Here is a 24303-nt window from a genome sequence, read left to right as displayed (position 1 = left end):
CAGTAACAAAAGAAGCGAAGGCTGTGTTTGGCATGGGCTCTTTAGCCCTTATCTTGAAAGGAGAGAATGTGACGGAAGATGAAGATGATTCCGATTTGTCTGAGTGTGATCTTACAAGCGAAGAATATGCGATGATGGTCTTTAATCCTAAGAAGTTTGCAAGAGGAAAATTCCCTACCAATAAGAACTGAAACTGGCAAGGAAGCTACAGCTTAGAGAATGTGAAAGAAGAACTGAAGAACGTCACTCAAAAGGATGATGATAAGAATGAAAGCAAGCTGGCAGGAGATTCTGGATACGATTTCAATTATTGTCACGGCAAGAACCACTTTGCCAAGGACTGTATGCTGAGAAAGATTGCTGAGAAAAAGGACGGTGAAGATGCTGAAGCCTATTACCTGCGAAAGTTAGATGAAATAAAGAAAAAGAAAGCAACAAATAGTTCAATGAATGCTTTAATTGTGCAGAAAAATCTGGAAAATGATGAGTTTGGTGGAGTTGAAGTCTGGTCAACCGACTCCGAAGATGAAGAAGTAAGAAAACCCTCGCATGGTAGAGCATATGTGGCTAGAGAGGGAGTCAACAGTTCATATGGGAAGTTCCTGATGGTATCTGCAGAAACACCAATTGAAGGTAAGGATAAGGAGCCGAATCTAAAAAGAGACAAGTGTTTTGCAGCAAAGTGCATGAGCAAAACGATCAACGACTGCGATCGTTTGATCAAAAAGGTACAATCCATCCTAGAATCACTTAAAGTTCCTGTCACTAATTATGAAGAAGAACTAAACGAACTAAAATTTAAATTTTCCAACTTAAGTGGTAGTCTCATGCAAACCCGACTAGCAAATTCTAACCTAACTGATCAACTCAGCAGGGAGACTTCCAAGAGTGAGGAAAGGAGAGCATGGATACAGCTGAAGGAGAAAGAGTTATCTAGGGCTAGTGATGAGATTATTTATTTGCAAAGAGACAATTTAAAGTTTTTGAAACAACGAAATGTTTTCTGTTTAATTGCAAAACGCTTATATGCTAACATAACTCAACTTCATCTAGATTGTGAAATAGGGAAAAAGCTTCATAAGATGATTTTACCATTCTTTGAATTTAAGGAGGATGAAGTTATTGTTGAATGTGAATCAATAATGTCCTCTGTCGAAATTTCATTCACTTACAAATATGGACTGGACAAAATTGAGACCTTTATCGACTCCAAAGAACACAAAGGTATGCATAAAAATCTGTTGGATGAAAATGATAGGTTGAAAATTAAGTCTGACACCATACGAACATTTGACTCGTCACATGCCAAACTTTGTTCAGATTATAAAATAAATGTCGAAAACACATCAGAATTCGATGAGGAAAGTGAGTTGATCGAAATATCAATGGAAGATGTAGTTGATTGTTCTGAGTTCTTAAAGAACGAAACCGAGAAAGAAGAACCCCTTATATCAGAAAACTCCATTGAGTTTGCTCTCTTGTCGAATGACAAGTCCAAGAAGCTCAAAGAGAAAGCAATGGTTTATCAAAAAGTTCAAACCGTGCCAAATCAGGTTTATGCAGCTACAGGAGTAAGTGGAAAACAAACAGCAGAACTAAAAATCCTGGTTGATAAAGACAATGCTGAAGGATGTGATAACTATTTCTGGTCTGCTCCTATCGATAATGCAGAAGAGACCATCGGTCTGTCAGAACAAACCTCATGGAGGGTAAAGGGCAGATATGTAGCAGAACCAATCAACAAACCCTCAAGCTTTGACAAACCAAGCACTAGTGGAACCAAAGAGATACCAAAAGAACTAGGAAAGAAACCGGAAGAATCAAAGAAAACCTTGAATTTATCTCCTAATTCAACCGAAACTCAAAAGAAGAAGCAGCAGTCAAGCTTTAACATTCATAAATCTCAAAAGTAACTGGCTGAAGAGAAACGAGAAAGAAACCGGAGATACATGAAAAATCCGAGTGAGAGAAAAAGGTTTTGGCAGTCTCAGAACCCTAACCACATCCCTACTCAGAAAGTAACAAATGTCAAAGGAAGTGAAAAATTCATAAACAAACAGTAGTCTAGTTTCAGTCCAAATTCTTATTATTCACGAAACAACAAGCCCAACTTCAGTACACATTCAAATCAGAACCGAAATTCAGGTTTCGGTTCTTCTACCAAGTATGAGAATCGAAAGTCAGGTTTCGATTATACTCCAAATCCTCAATAGACTCATTCAACGAAGGACGCTAAAGGAAAGGGAAACTTGAATCTAACACTGACATAAATAATACGAAAAATTCTGATAAACCCACAACAAAAAAGAACATTTCAAAACCATCTAACATTACATCATCTGACAAACTAAAGTTTAAACTGTTGGGTTTTGAGCATTCTAACACTCCTAAGTGTACATGCAACCCTAAATACCTTGGATCTATGTTTTCTCTATTATACATGCAAATAAGAATATCCAAGGTATTATCCTAATCTAGCATACAAAACAATAACTATAGCAAGATAGAATACATACCTCTTTGGTGTAGAAAGTCTTCATGAAGCTTGAGTGACTAGTGCCCCAAATGTGACACCTCAAATGGAATCACAATCATCAAAACACTTGGAATGACTTGAGAGAATTCTACACTCATCAAAATCGGCTAGCCCTCTCTAGAATCCTACTAGTGCCGATTTTGTCAAGAATAATATCTTTATATAGTGTTACAATTAGGGCAAACCCTAATTGTCATGACTTTCCATTTCCTTGGATCCATGGGTTCAAATACACCATGGAGCATCCATGAACCATTCTATGGGTTTTAGCCCAACTTGATTATCCATGGAGCATTAGCCCACTATACAAGTATGGATGATTTACACTATCAACCCATATATTTAATTAGTCTTCTTTTGATCACTTAATTAATCCTAGATTAATTCTTGATCAATACTAATTAAATAATCTTATTATTCTTATTATTAATATACTAGAACTTATAATATATTAATAACCATAAGTGTCTTATTTCTCTCATTCCAGTCTATCCAAGTGCATGATGGTATGCAACCCAAATGGACCATGCCGGGTCGGGTCAAGTCTTACCAATTATAGTTATGGACTTAGACATTAATCCAACAGTCTCCCACTTGGATAAGTCTAAAACTAATATTGCGTATGACTTCAGGAACCAACCGGCAATCGTAGCTCTCAAAAGCTTCTGTCGAACTCTGACCTTGTAGATGAACTCTGACCTTTGTCAGTGACTTGTCCATTAGATAAGGGATCATATATTCCTCCATTGTAGATATCATATGGACTGAGACATGGATTATAATCATTCTCTCGGTCCATTTGTTGTTTCCCGATTTCCGATTTATGACGACTGACTAATTGAACAAATCAAATCAGTCCTGGCCCGGCCGAGCACTTCCATTTGTCATCATCAAATCATCGAGGGGCCCACAGATATCACTTTTATCCCGAAGGTAAAAGGAATGGATAAACTTCGACTCATATGGCTTGTTCTACTACTTGTTGAATCATACACAAAAGCACGTTTTATAGCACAGAGTTACCAAATGCGGTTTCGTGCAATCAATGTACTATCAACTCATAGTAACAACTCATATCTCTAGGTTTGAAGAATATAAGATATTATCGTCTCATGATCACTCGTGATAAAATCCATGAAGTGATTCCAATGAGCGCGGGTTGAATCCAATACTCAGAACTTATGAGCACTCATGATTGTTGTAGCCTTGTCCAACACCTTAGACCTCTACAACCCATCATGACAGTCTTAATTCATATCTACTTCCAAAACATGACCGACTGTGGATGGTTTGAATAACTTAGTCATTCCGGAAGAATAACCCAGTTTATTCGGGAAGTCAAAACATGCAAAATGAAACACAATAATAATTGAATCCAATATGGTATCAACCCTTTGAACATAAATAAAACACCTTTTATTTATCACCATATGATTACACATTATTCATTGTATACTGTTTCAACTATCAACTTTATTCTTGAATTTAAAACAGTAGTTGTCCCATGCTCCAAGCATGTACACTATGTTTTTCTTAAACACTAGTCATGCCACACACCAAGTATGCATACTATGTTTGTCTATGATCTTTACTTTGTGAACTAGATCAATTGAACATAACTTCAATGATTCTCTTTTCACACTCCCAAATCCTTACTGCAAATGCAAGAATTCCAAATTCATGCCATTTACTGAAATCTGTCAGATTCTAAACTTATATGCATTGATCCTCTTGTAATGATTATGCACAAAGTCATAAAGACTTGGCAACAATCATTACAGAGTATTCCAAAGGAGATCAACTCCTTGGAAACATCCTTCTTGCATTAAGTTTCCTTAATCTTACACAGATTGAAAATTCTAACTTTGAAACATTTCCAGATTCCATTTTGACTATCACTTCTGAACAAGAGTTGCCTCCTTACAGATTATGTCAATATGGTCCTTCCAGAATTATCACTATACTTCCAACTGTCCTTGAGCAAGCAATCTTTGGTAAACCTTAGATTGTCCTCGACAATTGTTTAATCCTTTTAGTCATATCCAGTTCTAAACCTTTTCCCTTCTTAATGCCCTAGGCATTTGGAAAATTTTAGAAAGAATGAATATAGCACATGTAATCGATCCTATATCCGAAGCATATGGGAAACGATTCATGATGTCTTACATAAAGACTAAACCAGTCTTTTGCTATAACATTTCCATTTCAATTTGCCAAGTTCTCATAATTCAGATTATGAAAAGGGATGCCGTAATCATAATCGAATTTTAGAACGCAAATAATGGACCCATATACAGAATTTCCTTATGTTGAGCCATTCCAACATGAAATTCATATATATCCTTGACTAAATGATTAAAACCTCACGATCTAAGCTTATAGATTTGAGATGAAGCGTAACTTCCTCTCCCTTAATTATAGCAAAACAACTTTTTCCCAATTGAAACTTTTGTTTTTCTATAATTAACATTGCTAGCTTGCAATACTTAACATAATTATCATGCTCCCACTAACATGATGATTATTAGCATAACACTTATGCTCCCACTAGCTTTGACATGTACTCAGAAATCAGCTAACTTTCTTACCAAAGTTCAGATTTCTGATACTAGATTGTTTTGATAAGACTTTATCAAAATCATACACCTTCCTTAGATAGCACACTTGTGTATCTAAACAATTATGAAGAGGGATGCCGTAATCATAATGTTTAGACCTTTTTGCCACTTCTCACAAGTCCATGTTAGTGTGCCGGTTAACCACATGTGCTCCACTAACGACTTTGAGAATGCAAATATCACAATTGCTATCTAGCTAAAATCTGCTTAGTGAAAGTGTTTCCTCACCATCATTTTCATGAATCGGAGAGAAACCTTATGACACTTAGATTTACTGGTGTATGTGTTCTTATCCATGTGAATGGTCAAAATCATAGTCACAAGACAAGGATAATGACAAACCCAAACTCATATGGACTGAACTCAATCTTAATTTCTTGCCACCTGGCAGCTCAAGGGCCTACCATTGCTTCCAAGTTGTTGTGCAACCAATTGAGAATTCTAAGAACTCATATGCAAAGCCAACTTTAACTGGTTTGGGCACAGAATATGTCAACATGATAGGTTATAAACCTCAAGTCATGTGCTAGTGAAGAATTTCAGGTTTTATTCTTGATTATTTCTTGAGACTTTCAAGACCTTTAAGACTCCCACTGTCCTCTTGACCTATAAGACTCCCTTGTCAAACATCCAAGAGATAGTGCGGATTCTAATCAAGAAAAACACTTTACCCAATTGGCTTAAGTTGGTCTTTGTTTTATCCAAAACATCACAACTTACCAATTTCAAATGTACAAGAGTAGAAAACTTTTACTCTTACATTTGACAAGTGTTTTAAACCTTCTTTAAGACATGTCACTCAAATGACAATCTTGGAGTATGACTCTAAGACTTGTATTGGAACGAAGTATGACTCATCTTCTTGATTTAACCATTTCAACAATTCAAGTTCCTCTTCTTAGTCATAAGAATGCACTAAGATTTCCTTAGAGAACTAATTGTGCTATGGTTTCTTAATCATTAAGATGATCACAAAAGCTGATACTAAAGTACTCTCCCATCTTTTCAGATTTGAGAGACTTTTATCCTTCTGCCTAAATTGATTCTTCTTATTCGCTCTGCCATACATTGGAACCTTCTTCCAATGTCTCAGAATTACACTTAAGCTTGTAAGTATAATCATATTTACTGTGCTTTAGTAAACTATGACGAATAGTTTTATCAATCTTTTGTGGTGGACTTGACCAGTGCACAAGAATGTGTACTCGATCCCTTAGTCCTTTACTTGACTCACACATCCATGTGAACAAGCAATTAGTCTTAATTTTCCAAAACTTGAAAGTTGTCATCCATCATGCTTTACAACTTGCATGATTCCAAGTTCCGGTCCAATTGAAACTTAGGTGATGAGAATCTTTCCTTATTTGGTAAATCTAGACATTACCACAAATGAAAGAATCAATTTCATATTTCCACTCTTGCTCTTAATGGAATCATATAAGCAACAATTTTTCCTCAAATGCCATTGTAAGGATATTTTAAAATAAATAAAATCAAAAATTTTCTTTTATTTTAAAACTTTGCGGAAAAACTATCCTTACAATCCATATGAAAACTTGTTGTTATCTATTCCTAAGCAATATCTCATAACTCCTAAGAAGTAGCTCAAGAATCCGATCTTCAAACTATGCGATAGAAATCCATCTACGCCATCAGATTCAACATATTCTTTCTTTAAGTTTCTTCACTTTTCTTTGATTCTTAAAACATCACCATGTGACCCAGTCACATGATGTATCAAGAATCTCAGAATAGAAACTTAACATAGTTAGATAGTGGAATTTACCTGAAGTAGAGTCAAACTTATTGACTTTAACATCCTTAGGTAAATTTGGCAGCTTCGCAACCAATGCCCCTTTCTTTGGCAATACAAACATATGGACCCTTTGATAATGGTACAAGGGACTATCACAGACTTAGCTTTTCTCTTTACCATTTGGTCAACCGAGTTGACTATGGCCGATCCCTTTCCATTGGGAAGAGAATGCTTTTCTGGATTTCCTGTGTCACTATTGTTAATGTCCATAAAGTTTTTAGGAAGTTGATCTTAGCAAATAGATAAGATCATTAAGGGTCTTGTCATAGTCTGTTTCATAGGTGTCCCAAAGGAACTCACTATGTGACTTAGAAAGTGATTGAACCACCAACTTTCTCAAGACTTTGACACCCAACTCTCCCGGCTTGTCAATATGTGACTACATCTCCAAGATGTGACCACACCTAGACCTTGCCTTGCCACTAGGGCTTGAGTGACCTTAAATTTTTCAAGAACTTGTGGGTTGGGGAGAATAATTGGAGGAGGAGAAATAAGTATGATATCCATGGGACATCATCTTCATTAGGAAACCTTGTTTCAAGAGATTTGGGAAGATCATAGGTGTCTAAACCAGACATCTTTTGGGAGATATTCAAGATAGTTGATTTAAAGTCCTTAATATGACACCCAATATGAAATATTAAGGCTAGGACCCAACAAACTATTTTATAACTTAGAAGAGGTATGCCGTAATCCAAGCTATAAAATATTTGAAGGTAGGTGAATGACGATTCACCAATTTCCACCAAGATAAACGAAATGTATTATTAGGTTTTAATTGGTTTTGAAACTCCTAGATCTTTGAGATTCATTGAACTTTTCAATGGCATGTTTCAATCTCGAGTGTGCCCTTCAGGTTTTGTGACTGGGATGCCGAGGATCACAAAACAAGGTGTGAAGTAACCATGCAAATCACTTGGTACCCTTAATAAATTACCCCTCAATCGATGTGCCGGTTAACCACACACGCTCCATCGATACTATGATAAATATTAAGTCAACCTTTACCTACCTTGTTAAGTCCAAGTTAGTGTGCCGGTTAACCACACACGCTCCACTAACGACTTAGACAAAGTGTAAAGTGTAATTTCATGGATTAGCACCTTATTCACATTTTTCCTAAGTAACTAAGATTGGGTATTATTAAGAGTTTAGTTACTTAGTATTATCATTAATACTTTTAATGAAGGGAGAATTCTAGTCCTGTCAAACCCGTTCGGCTAACGACCCTCCACCAGTCAAGCAAGCGGTGGGTGAGAGTGGACACCCATTAAGTTGCCATTTTATAGGCAACAACCTTATACCCACCTTATAGACCGACTTCGTGAATGAGGCGTACTAGCGGTAAGACTGACTTTACTCTTATACATATATATATTATTAACTTATAATATTATAAAGTATAAGGGTTGAATTTTAACTTTTAAAATTCTAAGGGCTAACTTGGAATTAAAGTATTCATACTTGAAAACTTTTCAAATTCCAAAACTTGAGGGCAAGTTTTGAAACTATTCAAAACTAATTAATTCCATAACTTATGTGTTTAAAGTAGTTTTAATCCAAAAACTCTTCAAGTTCCATAACTTGAGGACAAGTTATGGAAGACTTTAAACTAATAAAAGAACTAACTTTTTCTTTATTTTATAACTTATGGATTTAATTATGGTTACATATTTTTCTTTAATGAAGTGACTCTTGAACTTCCATAACTTTGAGGACAAGTTATGGAGTCATAAAAATTATTCAATGACACAAGACTCTTCATTTTGTAACCATGGCCAACTCTTATGAATTTTATGAGTCTTTAATGTGACCCTTCATGTAACTTGAGGACAAGTTACACAAACACATTTTATACTCAACTCTTAGATTAAAATGGATTGAAAACAACTATTTCACTCAACATTTCTATTAATCCAAGCAACTCATAAGAACAAGATAATTCAAATCAAACTTTTTCATGTAATTAGTCTAAACCTTAAACTAATACAAAACATGAATCTATTGACAATTATCTTTGAAAATGGATTAGCATGAACATTACCACATCAAAAACAAGTTTATAAGATAAAAAACAACTTAGGGTAATGTTCCTAGTCCATTTCTAGCCAAAAAACTCGAAAATATGCTGTCTGGGGGTCCAACTCGTCGAGTGCATGAACAAACTCGGCGAGTTGGATCGAATTCATCACTTTTTAGGCATGGACTCGTCGAGTCTCCTGATGGACTCGCCGAGTCTGATGGCCAGACAGCACCAGATTCGTTTTTTCAGCTTCTATTGCAGGTATAACAAGAGGCTCTGATACCACTGTTGGGTTTTGAGCATTCTAACACTCCTAAGTGTACATGCAACCCTAAATACCTTGGATCTATGTTTTCTCTATTATACATGCAAATAAGAATATCCAAGGTATTATCCTAATCTAGCATACAAAACAATAACTATAGCAAGATAGAATACATACCTCTTTGGTGTAGAAAGTCTTCATGAAGCTTGAGTGCCTAGTGCCCCAAGTGTGACACCTCAAATGGAATCACAATCATCAAAACACTTGGAATGACTTGAGAGAATTCTACACTCATCAAAATCGGCTAGCCCTCTCTAGAATCCTACTAGTGCTGATTTTGTCAAGAATAATATCTTTATATAGTGTTACAATTAGGGCAAACCCTAATTGTCATGACTTTCCATTTCCTTGGATCCATGGGTTCAAATACACCATGGAGCATCCATGAACCATCCTATGGGTTTTAGCCCAACTTGATTATCCATGGAACATTAGCCCACTATACAAGTATGGATGATTTACACTATCAACCCATATATTTAATTAGTCTTCTTTTGATCACTTAATTAATCCTAGATTAATTCTTGATCAATACTAATTAAATAATCTTATTATTCTTATTATTAATATACTAGAACTTATAATATATTAATAACCATAAGTGTCTTATTTCTCTCATTCTAGTCTATCCAAGTGCATGATGGTATGCAACCCAAATGGACCATGCCGGGTCGGGTCAAGTCTTACCAATTATAGTTATGGACTTAGACATTAATCCAACATAAACAAGATAAAAATAAAATTAAAGTGTACACCATTAAAAGAAAAGATGAAACAACTTTAATAAAAATAACTTATTTAGTTGATCTTTCTATTGTTATTCCCTTCTCTGTAAAAGACTTACCTGGGCCCAAGAAACTTTGGGTTCCTAAATCTGCTTGAATTTTTTGGTTATCAGTGACGAGCAGTTCGATGATGAGTGGTATATAGATAGTGGCTGCTCGCGTCACATGACAGAGAGAAAGGAAGAATTGAGGGAGTTTCGGTCCCTTAAGGATGGTGGATGTGTAAAGTATGGAAACAACTCTTATGGTACGATCAAAGGTTATGGAATGATAACCAATGGAGATTTCACAATTCGAAAAGTGGGATATGTTGAAGGATTGCAGCACAACCTCATAAGTGTATCTCTATTGGTTATGGGAACAGGACTAAAAGTCTCCTTTGATGATGAAGGCTCAGAAATTATTGAAAAACAATCAAAATCAGTCTTGTTAAACTCTAAACGAAAGGGTGAAATGTACCCCGTTAATCTCAGTCCAATTAAAGGGAAACTAGCTATATGCCTGTTGTCCAAAGCTAATTTCGATGAAAGCTGGTTATGACACCAACGATTATCTCATCTAAACTTCATAGACATTAATAAGTTAGTGCTTGGAGATCATGTTCGAGGCCTCCCTCTACTCAAATTTGACAAGGAACACCTATGTGCAGCCTGTGAGAAGGGCAAAAAAAGTCGAAAGAGCCATCCTACACGTATCAACACCAAGATCATTGAAGCTCTTAAACTTCTGCATTTTGATTTATGTGGACCTTCGGCTATCAAAAGCATTGGTGGTAGTAAGTTCATACATGTCATTGTCGATGATTTTTCTTGTTTCACCTGGGTTTACTTTCGTAAACAAAAATCAGAAGCTACTCCCAAGTTAAAGATGTTCATCAAGCCAGTGGAACTGCAGCTACGAAAAAGTGGTAAGAAACATCAGAAGCGACAACGGACTTGAATTCAAGAATAAAGAGTTTGAAGACTTTCTGGCCGATAAGGGAGTATCTCATAACTTCTCTGCTCCCTATACTCGACAACAGAATGGAATCGTTGAAAGATGGAACCGTTCCCTTTGTGAAGCAGCCAGAACCATGATGAGCTTCACTTCCCTCCCATTATACTTCTGGGCGGATGTTGTTGCCACTGCTTGTTATACTCAAAACAGATCTTTACTCAACAAGCGATTCTCAATTACTCCATATGAGATTCTGAACAACAGAAAGCCCAACGTCAGATTCTTTCACGTGTTCGGTTCAAGTTGCTTCATTCTTAACTCTAAAGTGAACCGCAACAAGTTTGATGTTAAAGCAGATGAGGGAATCTTTCTGGGCAATTCACTCACTTCAAACGTATTGAAGAAACCTATTACATAACCTTTGATGACCTTTACATAAAGAAAGCTCAAACAAAAGAAAGTGCCACAGGGGAAATTTTTCCTGAATCAGGACAGGTCTCGGTTCCCATTTCAAATTTGTTCGAAGAATATATGAGGTTATTTGATGAACTAGAAAAAGCTACACACTCAGAGGCGAATGCAGCCGACAACAAAATTGACCATTTAAAAAGATTATCAAAGATGTTGTGAAAGACATGACAAAGGATCCTACAAACCAAGCTAATGATCAACCCTCCGAAAAACCTCCAAATAACAGTTGCAATATTCGAGGGGGGGATCTCATTTGTGTCTCATCCAACCGAGCAAGAGAATCCAACTCCAACCGAGGGGGAGGATCCTAAACCTAACAAGGAAACCACTTCGTCATCTGAGGGGGAGAATGAAAATCCAAATGACGAAGATGATCGATCAGAATCTGATGTAGAGGTAAATGCAAAGTTGGATCCTACCTATGACCCTAACTACCCTCTTTTAACTAAGTGGACTAAAGATCATCCCAAATCACAAATAATAGGAGAATCATCTGAACGCGTTCTTACGCATTCTCAACAGAAAGCGAAACAAACTGCATTATTCTCTCACATTGAATTTTGCATGTTTAATTCGTTTATCTCCAAAATCGAACCAAAGACGGTCAATACTGCACTTGATCATGCTGATTGGGTGCAGGCAAAGCAAGATGAACCCCATGAGTTTGAACGCAATCGAGTTTGGAGACTAATACCCACTCCAAAGGATGCATATGTGGTAGGATTGAAGTGGGTCTTTAGGAACAAGATGGATAAAGAAGGCAATGTTATTAGGAATAAGGCTCGTCTGGTGGTAAAAGGATATTGTCAAGAAGAATGAATAGACTATGAGGAGACCTTCGGTCCTGTAGCTAGATTAGAATCGGTTCGAATCTTTCTAGCATATATTGCTCATAAAAACTTCGAAGTTTTTCAAATAGATGTGAAATGTGCATTCCTCAATGGAGAACTAGAAGAAACAATGTATGTTGAGCAACCACCCAGGTTCGTCAATGAGAAATACCCTGATCGTTGCTATGTATTGGATAAAGTTGTGTATGGACTGAAGCAAGCGCCAAGGGCCTGGTATGAAACACTAACTCGTTTTCTAAAAATGTATAAATTTAAGCAATGTTATGTTGACCCAACCTTCTTTCGCAAGAAAGAAGGCGAACATCTTACGATTGTTCAGATTTATGTCGATGATATCATCTTCGGCTCCATGAATCCTAGCTTAATAACTGAATTCCGGAAGCTAATGGAGACTAAATTTAAAATGAGCGTAATGGGTCGTATTAACTTCTTTCTTGGATTAAATATTAGACAGGGACCGGAAGGCATTTTCATTAACCAGGAAGCTTACATGAAGAATCTATTAGAAAATTTTGGAATTAAGGGTGACTCAAAGGTGAAGGTTCCTATGGCGTTTGGCACTAAGCTAACATCATCTCTGGAAAACCCTGCGGTTGACATAACTCTCTATCGACAGATGATTGGATCGCTCATGTATCTAACTGACAGTAGACCAGATATTATGTTCTCTGTCTGTTATTGTGACAGGTTTCAAGCCAATCCAAGAGAACCTCACATGGTGGCAGTAAAGAATATTTTTCGCTATTTCAAGCGAACCTCGTCGCTCGGTCTCTGGTATCCAGCAAAGTTAGGTTTCTTTGTTCAAGCCTTTTCTGACGCTGATCTGGGTGGATGTGGTCTAGACCGAAAGAGCACAACTGGTGGATGCCAATTTCTTGATGGAAAACTTGTTAGCTAGCAGTCAAGAAAGCAAACTTGTGTGTCTCTTTCAATAGCCTATGCTGAGTATATTACTGCTGCCTCGTGCACCTCACAAGTAATATGGATACAAAGCCAGTTAAGAGACTATGCACTAAGTATGAAGAAGATACCTCTTTATTGTGACTCGGAAAGTGAAATAAGAATATGTCACAATCCAGTGCAACACTCAAAGACTAAACACATTGCACTAAGATATCATTTTATCAAGGACCATGTTGAAGAGGGGAACGTGGAAGTACATTTTGTTCGGTCCTCTGATCAACTGGCTGACATATTCACTAAAGCCTTACCTGAAGCAAGCTTCAATAAAATTTTACAAGGTTAGGGAATGATGGAAGCAGAGTCAGTACCGAATCCTCATATCTCTCACTAAAAATTAGACAACCGAAATAGAGCGACCGCTCGATCTATTTCGGGTCCGGATTTTTCGGGAACCGAAATGAACCAAACGCTCTGTCTATTTCGACTCCAAAATTTTCGGGAACCAAAATGAACCGAACGCTCGGTCCATTTCGGCCCTGGAACTTTTGGAACCGAATAGAACCGAACGCTCGACATATTTCGCTTCATTCTTTTAAGATAAGGTTTCGTTTGTATATTATGCTTATTCTTTTAACTATTTTTTTGGGTGTCTTGTGCTACATTATTTTTTTTTGTTTTTCTTACTTTTCAGAAAACTTCAAAAATCCAAAAATATTTTCTTTTTCTGTTTTTCTTACTTTTCAGAAAACTTCAAAAATCCAAAAATATATTTTTTATTATTTTGAAAAGAGTTTTTTTTTTTGTTTTTTTTTGTTTGTGTGCATGGTTCGCTTCTATCTATCCATTCTCTAGGTGTCAGGCATTTCATAACTACAAAAGTTGGTGTGAGGTAGGTATGATTTTCTTATCATGAACTAGTTAAGCGTCCGTAGAAGCATGTTGTTGCGTGTAGACTGAAGCCTCAATGACTATAAGTGAAGCCTTAATGAACTGATTCTACCTATCGGTTCTTCCCAATCAGGCTGTTAAATTCACTTCCATCCTGAGCTACCTTTCTCCTCTCAAATGAGTAAGGAGAGTTCTTCTTTGTCAATCTTATTTAGCAGAGGTACTTTCGGTTATTTCCCCCCCCCCTCCTCTAAAAATTTCTCCATCACATATCATTTCATAACTGTAACCCTTGAGACTCTCAGACATAACCACTGAGGTCTATGGTTACACAAACTTTGTGTTTATGATCTTCGATGCGTACACCGCGCGCTAAGTGAAACCAAAATTTCAACACCATTATAGAATTGACGATGAATTTTAATATTCAATCTTTGAATTGTTACCTAAAGAAGTCTCATTTTATTTTCTTGCATGATCTTTATGAAATTGTCTAAAACCCAAACATTTCTTCCCAAAGGATCCAGTTTAGTTTTTGTTTTTGATTTTTCTATTCTACATTCTGCTACTTCCTACGTATCCAACCTACTTGTTCAACAGACCACATTCGTCTCACAAGGACCTCTTCCAACGTTCGGTCTTCTGTTAAGCATCGAAGTTCGGTTGAAGTTTAGCCACCCTCTAAAGCTTATGTTTAAAAAGAAGCCTTTTAATGTTTCTTAACAAATAGTTGATCGTGTTCTCATGGGAAACCATACAAGCACTTCAAGTCTCTCTTGACTTTGAAGGATGAGATTCGTGCCCGAGATCCTCAGCTTTATGTCATACTTGAGATCACTCACCTCCCATACACTTATCGCTTTATTTCTTTTTCTTTGGCACACTAATGCACGAGAATCTTTATGATTTTCCACCACTCCTAAATGTGTTGATTTTGAATTTTCATGATGTTGTTGATCAGATGAGAAGTTCAAACGTATTTTTGGATAGGGGCGCATGAATTTGAAACGGTTCCTAATATCACACCTGCTGACGTCTATCTGTGGAAACCAGTCTGTCACATCCCTACTTTCGAGGCGGCTTTTCAGAGATCATATCATCATTATAACAAGATATTTTCTCTCTCCTGGGAACCGTATATAAAGAATTTGTGACATTGTCCCATCTTATTACCTTCCTCAAAACTCTCTTACGTATTAAAGGCAACGTTCAACTGTTCATATTCTTCACAAAGCTCGACAATTGTGGATTTTTCATCAATTCAAGATCAAACTGCATCGTCATACCTGCTTTCAATCAAGCCCAACCAGAATATGATCATTCAGATGACTTCATTCTTGTATGATCATTACATGCTTCAAGTTGTGGAGTGCCTCAAGTATTCCCCTCTCGTAATCGCTCTAACTCAAGTGGAATTTGTTCCCATGTCACTCCTGTCTCAAGTATACTCCACAGCCCATTACGACAAAATCAAAGAGCACATCTACTTTCAGATTCATACACACAAAGCTTCGATTTCCAAAGGACGGTTTTGCTCTCTTCTAGGGCTTGCAGTAGACCCCTCAGTCATCTCCCCAGACTTCATCACTACAAATCAATTGTTCAAGATGTTCTATGAGATGGGATATACTGAGGTCCTTACCATCTTTACCAAGTTCAAGAAATAATGCTTACCTCCACAGTGGAATGGATTGCTCACCCTTCTTCACAAGGGGTTAGCTGAGCATGTTGGTGGCTCTGATGGACCAAACAAATGCTTCATGACAATTCTATATGATATCTACAACGGAATCAATATGGACTATGGGTATTTAATCTGGTCCCAATTGGTGCAGAGTCTGTCCTCCACGACCAAGCATTCTGAGATTTTTTGTGGTCGCTTTTGGACCATCGTCGCTCAAAGGGAAATAACCTCCCTCAATGTTCCAGTCATGAAGGACACTCTGCTTTCCTCTATTTCATCCTTTCATACCAAAAAGATCATCCTCGCTGATCCAGCCAAGTTTTTGCACAAAGGCTCTATTTCGGAATCTATGTATCGGTCTGTCTCTCAGGAAAGTAAACTCATCTCTAAGTACAAATTGCTTCCTTCGACGAGTCCACGACAATTAACTCCAGAGACGCAAGCTGCCTTAGACGAGGTGGAAAAATCAGCTAAATGAGGAAAGAAAGTTGTTGATAAGAAAGAAGCAACCGAAGAGCCCTCTTCTAAACCCTCTAAGTCAAAGAAAAGAAAAGTTGATAAGGGTGATTCCTCTTCTCCTAAGAAAATCAAGAAAATGGCTCGCAGAAACCTCACTTCTTCACCTTCACATTCAAACCCAAAGGACAACCAGTCTGCAGGTGATGATGACGAAGGGAAACATAAAGGGTCACCTAGGGGTAATACACCTCCTCGGTCTCTAACTCCTGTGGATCTTATTAATGATTATGTTCCAACACCCCCTCCATCTCCACCCAAGACAACCAATCAGGTCACCGTTGCTCCTCCACCTTTATCTTCTACATCAATAGTTTCCACTATTGCTCCACAACCGCCTGTCATTTCTACTCTAATCACTACCGCCCCATTACAACCACCAATTTTCTCCAATGCAACCTTCACCTCTACACCTATCATCACTTCAACCATAGATTCTTCTTTCAACGTCAATACATCTGATGTGGGGGAACGGACTGAAGAACCTCTAAAAGTCAGCACAAAGCCTCTTTCACCAAGTCCTTCTAGTGATTCTAATCCAGTTCTTGGAGGAGCTGATTTTGAATTTGATTCTACATACTACAGTCCCTACCAAATTCCCAGTGAGGAAGATGAATCTGCTCCAGCAACAAATCAGCACATCGATAGTGATCATGAAAAGCTTGATTGCTTGCTCGCTTTGACAACAAAGTATAATCATGTTATTCTCAAAGCTTTCATTGATACAACCCTGAACCAATATACATACTCCATCGACAAATGTACAGCTGCAATCGATGATTCTACTTCTCTGTACAAACGAGCCTCTGCTGATGTTAAAGATCTCATTCAGGACTCCAAGGTTTTTATTAACTCCCTCAAAGGTCATGCTGATTCCAATGCTGCCAAGCTCACAGAGTCCATTGATTCTCTTTCTCACTCTCTTCAAGGGGAGCGAACCAAGTTCGCAACTGTCAGGTCTGACCTCTCTACTGACAACAAGACTTTCTTGTCTTCCATTTACTCTCAGTTCGAAAAGCTCACTGTTGATCTTCTCATGGAAAGACAACTCAAAAATGATCTTGCTCAACAGACGACGATCAATGCAGTGCAGCAAGCAACACTTGCCAAGGCTGAACACGAAATTAATCTGTTGAAAACCGAATGGGCCATTTTTCGCAGCTGTGCTGGGGATGTTCTATCTCAATTACATACTCTGCTTCAGGCTCATGATCCTATTCTCATGATCACTATTCGTAATCATTTGACCTCCAAAATTCTTCCCTCTCTTGAACTCTTACGCGAAATGAATGGTGTTTCGGAGAGAATTGTTCCTCCGCAACAAGGGGGAGAAGAGTAGCCACAACCTATTCCTCTTAAACCGAAGGTCAAAACCGAACCGAAGGATAATTTAGCTTCGGGTTCTGATGTCAAAGAAAGGAAAAAGCGTGTTATTGGAGAAGATGATGAGGATGACGAAGATCAAGAAACTATTTCTGAGATCTTGAACCGATAGAAAAAGAATGAGGAGATAGATGAAACTCTTCAAGCAGCTAAGGAGGCTGAGGAAAGAGAAAAGAAGAAGAAAGAAGAGGATGATGCATTAAGTTGCAAGAAGATGTTATTCCCTTCCTGGACAAGAGATACACTTATCAGGGAGGCGATAGAGTTTCCAAGCACCTACTGGCTGGATCTTGTAACCTCCTTTGACTGTGAAAATACAAGGGACTTGCAGTTCGACATGCCGATTACTCGAAAGGAATTTGGTTTTCACTGTTTTGAGTCGATAGTTGATGTTCCTTCACCCCATCCTCAGGTCGACCGTGAACTTATAGATTTTTATCTTGAGTTCAGTCAGCCTTAGTACCTGACTTGGAGTGCTCATAAAATTACTATGGTTAAGGTGTTGAAACCATCATCTGCGGGGAAGTTTATCAATGTTTCTTTCAGGATAAACTGAGGTTCCAATAACTTAGTGTCTGTTATCTCCCTGGCAGATCTTCCTAACTTGAATCCTCATGATTGGATTCTGCTCTTCAATATTTTCCTTACTAATGCAACAGAGTATGAACCAATCTTAGGACATCTGAAAAGGATGTTGGCCTCTTATGTTCATGAGGTTGCGAAGATGGATCAAGAGGTGGAGACTGTCATGAGGAAGAAACTGACAGTGAAGCTAACTGTAAATCCAGGAGATGTCAACAAAATGACTCTCGGTCAAATTGATCCTGCTCACCTCATGGTGATGTTTACAAGAGCCAAAGGTCAAAGATTCTTGTTTTCTCTTGTGGACAAACATTTGTTCTCGATTGATTGCCTGGAACACATCATTAATATTATTCATCAGTGCAAGGCGAATTCTAAGTCTGATAAGAAGAACTTCACAGACATGCTTCGGTGGTACATTACTTTTCGACAAACTCTTTTAGCCATCATACCGAGCGTGTTCAAGACTATCCAGAAATCTGATGCAGATCAACTGAAGTGAGCTCTCGGCTCCATTGACGCAAAGGGGGAGATCGTTGGGTATTATGTGTTGCGTCATGGGCTATTCTTTTTCATATCCGGTATGGGGCCTATCCAACCGTGATTATAGATTAGGGTTACGTATTACATATAGTGCATGCATGTATGCCTTAGTACGAGAGTCATTGATTATCTTTTGCATTGTAACCCTAAGCATCTCTACAGTCGAAGTTCTTAATCGAGCTCTTCTGAGGTTTCAACGTTTAATTATTCGACATCATTCAAACCATTTTTGTGTTCTTTATTGTTTCATTTATTGTTTTTCTGCTTGAATTTATCGATCATTAAGGAATATTATTCCAACAGTCTTTTACTCCAGTCTCTCAAGATCCTTATCTCTAGAATACAAGTAGCTTCTCCTAGGTCCTTCATAGAGAAACACTTCCCAAGCTAGGACTTAACTTCCTACAGAGTTGGGATGTCATTTCTTATGAGTAGTATGTCATCCACATACAATACCAAAAAGCTAACTATACTCCCACTAGCCTTGACATATACACAAGACTCATCTTCACTCCTAGAAAAGCCAAACTCTTTGACTTTCTCATCAAAGCAAAAATTCCATCTGCGAGGTGCTTGCTTTAATCCATAAATGGATTTCTCAAACTTAGACACTCTAGTAGGGTACTCTATACTGAAAAAAACCCTCGGGATGACTCATGTAAACATCCTCAGCTAACTTTCCATTAGGGAAAGCGGTTTTGACATCCATTTGCCATATTTCATAGTCATGAAATGCAACTATGGCTAACATAACCCTAATAGACTTAATCTTGGCTACTGGAGAAAAGGTCTCATCATAATCCACTCCCGAAGTTTGAGAGAAGTCCTTTGCAACCATTCGTGCCTTATAAGTGTGTACATTACCATCCATGTCGGTCTTCTTCTTGAAGATCCATTTGCACCCTACAGTTTTACGACCTGGTACATTCTCAACCAAGTTCCAAACTTGATTGTCATACATGGACTGTATCTCGATGTCCATTGCCTCTTTCCACCTGTCTGACTCAGGGCCTGCCATGGCTTCCACGTAACTGTTAGGTTCATCCAGTCCTATCAGTGTGTCATCACTGATAAGTGTATCACCTTCTGTAGTAATATGGAAACCATAGTAATGCACAGGTGAATTCCTAACTCTCGTGGAACGCCTCAGAGGTACAGACTCGTCAATTGGCTCAACATGAGTTTCCTCCTCAAGTTGAGTGCTAGGATTTGAAGTTCCTTTACCACTTGACTCTTGAATTTCTTCAAGGTCAATTTGCCTCCCACTGTTTCCTTGGCTTATGAACTCTCTCTCTCGAAAGACAGCCCTCCTAGCTACAAAGACCACATTCTCACTAGGTCTGTAGAAGAGGAAACCAAAGGATTTATATGGGTAGCCGATAAAATACACCTCTCACTTCGAGGTTCGAGCTTATCATGAGTCTCGTGTCTCACGAAAGCCTCGCAACCCCAAATCTTGATGTGGTCTAGTTTGGTTAATTTACCAGTCCACATCTCATGAGGAGTTTTGGAAACTTTCTTTGTAGGGACTAGATTAAGGATATGGGCGGCAGTCTCTAAGGCATACCCCAAAATGAGATTAGTAGCAAAGCTCGACTCAGGATGGAAAGAACCATATCCAACAAGGTTCGATTACGCCTCTCAGCCACACCATTCAACTGCGGTGTCCTGGGAGGTGTCAATTGTGAGACAATCCCACATTCCCTAAGATAGTCAAGGAACTCTGAACTAAGATACTCACCACCTCGATCGGATCGAAGCATCTTAATGTTCCTGCCCAACTGATTCTCGACTTCCTGTTTAAATTATTTAAACCTTTCAAAAGTCTCTAACTTATGCTTGATTAAGTAGACATATCCATATCTACTGTAATCATCAGTAAAAGTCAAATAATAACGATTAGCATCCCTTGTGGCATGTTTGTAGGGTCCACACAGATACGTGTGTATAAGATCCAACAAACCTTCACTCCTCTCACAAGAACCTGTGAAGGGTGACTTTGTCATTTTTCCAAGTAAGCATGATTCGCAATTATCATCTGACTTTATATCAAATGAATCCAAGACTCTATCCTTTTGGAGTTGGCCTATGCGTTTCTTGCTTACATGTCCAAGACGACAATGCCATAATGATGCTTTATCCAAGTTCTTAACAGAATCAATACACAATAAATTATCTCCTAAGTCATCTACAACAGATACAGTTTCATACACACCATCACAAGGTAATGCTTTAAAATAAAGTACATTACTAAAGAAAGCATTAATTGAACCAACTTCATTATCAAACGAAAGGTAAATCCTTGCTTATACAATGCATGAAATGAAATAATATTTCTTGCCATTTCTGGAGAATAACAACATTTATTCAAATCTAAACTAAACCCACTATTTAGCGATAAAGTATAAACTCCAATCTTGGTGACAGGTGAAGCTTTCCTATTCCCCATGATCAAGTTTATTCTTCCCAACTCCACATTCTTACTTCTTCTTAGTCCCTGCAACTCAGAACATATATGAATGCCACAACCGGTATCAAGGAACCAAGAGTTAGAATAGGGTGAGTTATTAGATAAGACCGTGTAAATACCTGCATGGTTGGGTTTAACTTTCCCATCCTTCACATCTTGCTGGTACTTTGGGCAGTTCCACTTCCAATGTGCCTTTTCATGGCAATAGAAGCATTCAGCCTCTTTTGGGTCAGCAGAAGGAGTGATGAAACCTTTCTTGTTTCCATTTGAAGAGGAGGCTTCAAGGGTCTTGATGGGTTTTCAGCATTCTAACACTTCCTAAGTGTACATGCAACCCTAATAACCTTGGATCTATGTTTGTCTAATTATCATGCAAAGTTGAATTTCAAGGTTATATTCCTATCTAGCATACATGGGGAACAATTTTTAACTTGAATGAAAGATAGAATAACATACCTTGTTGTTGCTTATGATCCTTGAAACCTTATGAGCCTAGCACCCCAAGTGTGATGCCTCAAATGCTTCACACAACACCAAATGCAAAGGAGTAAAATTTTTGAGAGAATACACACTTGAAAAATCGGCCTAGCCCTCACTTGTTCATGTGTAGCCGATTTTGGTGGAGAATGGGTTCCTTATATAGTGTTGACACATCTAGGGTTACACCATGTAAACCCCAATGTGTCAGGACTCTTCATTTCCATGACCCATGGGTTTGTAACTCCCATGGAGCATCCATGTAGTATCCTATGGGTTTAACCCAACTTGATAATCCATGGAGCCTCTTAGCCCACTATACAAGTTATGGGTGATTTACATAATCAACCCATATATTTAATTATTTATCTTTTGATCACTTAATTATTTCTAAATTAATTCTTGATCAAACTAATGAAATAATATTATTAATATATTAGATCTCATAATATATTAATAAACCATAAGTGTTATTTTTCTCATTTTAGTTTATCCAATTGCATGGTGCCATGCAACCCAAATGGACCATGTCGGGTCGGGTCAAGTACATACGAGAAATAGTTATGGACTTAGACACATTATCCAACAGTCTCCCACTTGGATAAGTCTAATAACAATAACTGCAAGTATGACTTCAGGAACCAATCGGCAATGTAGCTCTTTCAAGGTCTCTCGGAACTGAGAAGATGATGATACACTATTTAAGATATGTGATCATATAATCCTCTGTTCTATATATCAGCTGGACAAATACATGGAACAATGTCTTACTTATTGTCCAGGAGTTCGTTTCCCGATTTTTGATTTGTTTGAAAAAGAACTTAATTGAACACATCAACTTAGTTCTGACCGGGCCCGGTACATAGGTCAAAACAAAATCATCAAGGGGCCCAAATATCAGCTTCTAATCCAAGAAGGAACAGATAAACTTCGACTCATATGTGTGTTCTACTACTCATTGAATCATACACAAGAGCACGTTTTATAACATCGAGTTACCAATGCGTTTATGTACAATCAATGCATAACCAACTCATAAGTAACAAATCATATCTCTAGGTTTGAACGCTTATATGATATTACTGTCTCACGATCACTCGAGATAAATTCCATGAAGTGATTCCAGTGAGCGTGGGTTGAGTCCAATGCTCAATACTTATGAGCACTCATTAATTTTGTAGCGATGTCCAACACCTTAGACCTTTGCAACCAATCATGACAATATTGATTCATACCTACTTCCGACATATGACTGACTGTGGAGGTCTGAATAATATGATATACCAAACATAATTATTCTGGAAGTCAAAACATGCAAAAGAAATATAGTAAATGATCGACAAGAGATAGCAACACTTTACTCATAAATAAAACACCTGTTATTCATCATCTAATGTCAATTACACTTTACAAATTTCAAGGTTACCTAACTACTAAATCTAATATCATCCTTAAGCCCTATGCTCCGAGCATGCTGGAGATGCTTAACTCGAGTTAGTCCCTTCGTGAGGGGATCTGCTGGATTCTCATCCGATGATACCCTCTTTGCCACGAGGAGTCCTTCTTCTATTCGATGTCTGATGAAATGGTATTTTATCTCGATGTGTCTGGATCTCCCGTGATCCCTTGGTTCCTTGGCTAAGGCAACTGCACTTTCACTATCATAGAAAATTTCCATTGGCTCCTTAATAGCTGGTACAACTCCAAGGTCTTCAATGAAGTTCTTCAGCCATATCACCTCATTTACTGCCTCGCTCGCTACTATATACTCTGATTCGCAAGTGGAATCAGCCACTGTCTCTTGCTTGGAACTCTTCCAAGAAATTGCTCCTCCATTTAAGGTAAAGACCCAGCTTGAATGAGAGCGGAAATTATCCCTATCAGTCTGGAAGCTAGCATCACTATACCCTACAACTCTAAAGTCATCACTCCCACCGAGGGTAAGAACCCGGTCCTTAGTCCTCCGTAGGTACTTGGGGATATTCTTTACCGCAGTCCAGTGTGCCTTGCCAGGGTTCCCCTAATACCTGCTAACCATGCTCAAAGCAATGGCTACATCAGGCCGAGTACATGTCATAGCGTACATGATCGATCCTAAAGTCATAAGGTATTCGACTCATTTATGCTATCTCAACCTCAGAACTAGGGCTTTGTGTCTTACTCAATCTGGCGTTACTTTGGATTGGTAACTCTCCTTTCTTGGAGTCCTGCATGCCGAATCTCTTCAGCACCTTATCCAAGTAGGTACTCTGACTAAGTCCAATTAGTCTTTTACTTCGGTCTCTCAAGATCCTCATCCCTAGAATATAGGCAACTTCTCCTAGGTCCTTCATAGAGAAACACTTCCCAAGCCTGTACTTAACTTCCTGCAAAGTTGGGATGTCATTTCCTATGAGTAGTATGTCATCCACATACAACACCAAAAAGCTAACTATACTCCCACTAGCCTTGACATATACACAAGATTCATCTTCACTCCTAGAAAAGCCAAATTCT

This window comes from Lactuca sativa, chromosome 4 (assembly GCF_002870075.4).
Source record: "Lactuca sativa cultivar Salinas chromosome 4, Lsat_Salinas_v11, whole genome shotgun sequence".
In the NCBI taxonomy this organism is placed as follows: domain Eukaryota; kingdom Viridiplantae; phylum Streptophyta; class Magnoliopsida; order Asterales; family Asteraceae; genus Lactuca; species Lactuca sativa.
Note: the sequence above shows the minus strand (reverse complement) of the source record.